This window comes from Gavialis gangeticus, unplaced genomic scaffold, assembly GCF_001723915.1.
Source record: "Gavialis gangeticus isolate Ggan-Ray unplaced genomic scaffold, GavGan_comp1, whole genome shotgun sequence".
In the NCBI taxonomy this organism is placed as follows: domain Eukaryota; kingdom Metazoa; phylum Chordata; order Crocodylia; family Gavialidae; genus Gavialis; species Gavialis gangeticus.
The window spans coordinates 16,487,797-16,490,987 of record NW_017729002.1 but is presented as its reverse complement, the minus strand read 5'-3'; positions in this window follow the sequence as shown (position 1 = coordinate 16,490,987).

The window sequence follows — 3,191 nt, the reverse complement described above, 5'->3', positions numbered from 1 at the left end:
GGCGGGGGAGCGCGAGCCGCCCCCGCCCGGGCCGGAACACATGCCCGGCGGCGCCCGCGCCTCCATTTCCCAGGGGCCCCGGCTTTGTTTGCGGACTTGTGTTGGGGCTGACGTAGCTGCATGGTTTATCGGGACAGCCAATCCCCAGGCACGCTGTGTTAGTACCTGGCCATATAAGGTAAACAAATCTGGAGCCCCAATGAGCGCGAGGGGGAGGTGCTACGGGGCGCTGCCAGCGCGGGGCGGGGCTCGCGCTGTTTACAACCGGCGCGTGCAGTTTCTTGTTGGTGAGCTGGGGGAGGCGGGGGCTGTCCGGCCTTGTCCGATGTGGTCGGAGCAGCGGTGCTCGGTGTCCGGATGCTGTCGCCCCGTAGCACCGCTCTTGTCCGTCCAAGCGCTGCCCCACCAGGCGCTGTTGCGTGGTTTGGAGCTCCCGTACAAATCTCGAGGGCAGCATTGACATGTCCCACGCGCTGGAGCAGGGAGCACCACGTTGCGCTGACACTTGCCTCGAGTCGGATCTCCTTGTTGATAAGAAGCCTCACACAAAGCCGTCACCTAGGCGTGTGGTCGCAGGGTGCAAGACCGGGCTGTGCACGACGCACTTTGGCCTTCCCTACGATTATATTGTCACATGAATATCCGCGGGGGCAATCGATACATTGTTTTGGTTAGACTCTGGGTGATGTTTAACTAGGAGGGTGCTAAAGCAGCGCATGCATTACTCTGAGCAGCTGTGTTATCCATTAAGAGGATGCGGACCTCTGTGTACATGGACCTTTACATGTAGGTACACATATAACAATTGTGTATCTTCTGTTTTCACTGATACAGGAATGCAGGTCCTCTTGTAAACAGATTCTACTTCAGTGATCTGAAACAAAACACCTTTGAACTTCTGGCCAAACCCTGCTTTGATCTCCATTCCACGTATGTGCTTCAAAAGCCCAGATACTGCCTAAATACTGTGAAGTTTGAGATCTAAGCAGTTCTGTATTTCTGCTGTGTTCTGTGCTGTCCTGAGCAATGGTTGGAACAGTGGGCACAGACTTATTTTTGCTAAGGGGGCCTAAGATGGACATGTGGAAAAGTTCCATGCATTTTAGGTGACAGCCCTTTTCCTGAGGGGGGTCAAGACCCTCAGGCCCCCAGGTACTTGGCACTTCTGGTTCATGGATTCATAGACATTAGGGTCAGAAGGGACCTCAGTAGGTCATGGAGTCCAACCTCCTATCCTGGGCAGGAAGGAGTGCTGGGGTCAGATGACTCCAGCTACGTGCTTGTCCAGTCTCCTCTTAAAGACCCCCAAATGTAGGGGAGAGCACCACCTCCCTTGGAAGCCCATTCCAGATTCTGGCAACCCTTACTGTAAAGAAGTTCTAATGGTTGGAACAGAACCAATCAAGAAGGAATTAATACTGGATGATCAGGGTTGAACTAACCTGAGACTCCTTCCAACTCCCAGACTTTGGCATATTTGAGATTTAGATCCAGATTATAACTTTTGCTTCCACCTAAACCAGACAGGACTAAGACTGTACTAGGCAGGGGGGGGGGGGGGGGGGGAGGGAATCCTAGGGTTGCTGTGCTCTCCCCTAGCACCCCCTACCATGCCAAGTTTGCATTAACGCATCTTCATTCTTGCCCGCCACGTCTTGATCTTATAGAAGTTAAAGGGAGGTTGCCTCGTCCTCCTGGTCATGGTTCCTGCTACCCCGATCCTTGTTTATATAATGGGATTCCAAACACCCCAGCCTTATGGGCTATGTGTGGCTCCAACCATCCCTGCATCACACCCCAAGCCTTCTAGATCTACCAGACATTGTTTGGTCTTAGCCACAGCCCTGGTCACTCTGCACCCCCTGGCCCTCAGGCTCTCCATGGCCCTTGTCACTCTGCGCCCCCTGGCTCTAGGACTTCTCATGCTGCCTATGCTCAGGCTCCCACACTATCATGGTTCCCCTATGAGGCCTCCTCTGTCCCCTTATAGCCTCACCCACTCCTCAGGTAGAAACTCAGTAAACAACACACAAGCCCCTCAGCTACAACATAGATCTAAACCCTCTGGCTATCACAATACTCCAAGGCGTCTCCATCTCTCACCCATATCACATTGTTCAGACATTCTAGCCCCTTCCTTCTCCTCACTCAGGCAGAGCTCCTGCCCCTTCAGCTGCCAGTAGGGAAACTGCCTGCCTAGCCTCAGCCTGGGAGTTATATAGGAGCCAGGCCCTGCCCCTTCTGGTCAGCTGACTTCCCCTGGTTACCCTGGCAACCAGCAGCTGGGCTCCCTACTTATTGATTCACCAGTAGCAGGCACCTCAGTGCCCTGCTACACAGACTATTAAATTCTTACCTGGATAGCCAGTGCTATGGGCCTGGATTTTTTGTTCTGTGTCTGTACAGCACCTAACACAATGGGGATTTGCTCTGTGTCTGGAACTAGCCTGTGCTGTAATACAAGTAATAATGAGTAAGAAGAGATACTATATCGAAAAAGCATAGCTGCAAGCCTGTTCCCATGTCTCTAGATTAGCTGAACCATGTTTCTATTCCATCTACATAATTGACAAGCTGTGAAACAAGAGTTCTTAGTGGGTGAATGTTCTGGAAGGTGCCAGAGACTCCTGATGACATGAAAAACTCCTTTGAGAACCCAGCATTACCATAGCAGAAGACAGCATGCAGCCAGGCAGGCATCGCTGGGGTACTTTGCAGTACCAGAGAGGGAGATAAGGAAATAATGCTGCGTTGCTAAGTACTAGGAAATGATAGGCAGGCATGGACCTTCAGTACAAATGTCTGGGAGATAATACAGCAAAGGAAAAATGGCAAGTGGAGCTAAATAGAAGGAATATTTCCAACTCCACCAAGCTCCCTGTGCTTATCAGAAAGTAGCACTCTGGCTCCAGCAGTTGCTGAGCAGTTCTAGCATCTTTACCACATCCTGTTCTGGTACTGTGTGTTTAGAGTAGGGATGGGCAATGATTTGAGCCCATGGGCCACATAGGGAGTTTTACTGAGCTCTCATGGGCTGGAACAGCACTTTCCATCCCCCCACCCCCACCCTGCCCCACTTCCCTGAGCACCAGCTTACAAAAACTCTTTTTGTGGCTAGGGAACAGTGCTTGGAAGTGGAATGGGCAGGTGAGGCTGGGATCATAGGGCAGGGGCATGGGGGGGGGACAGCG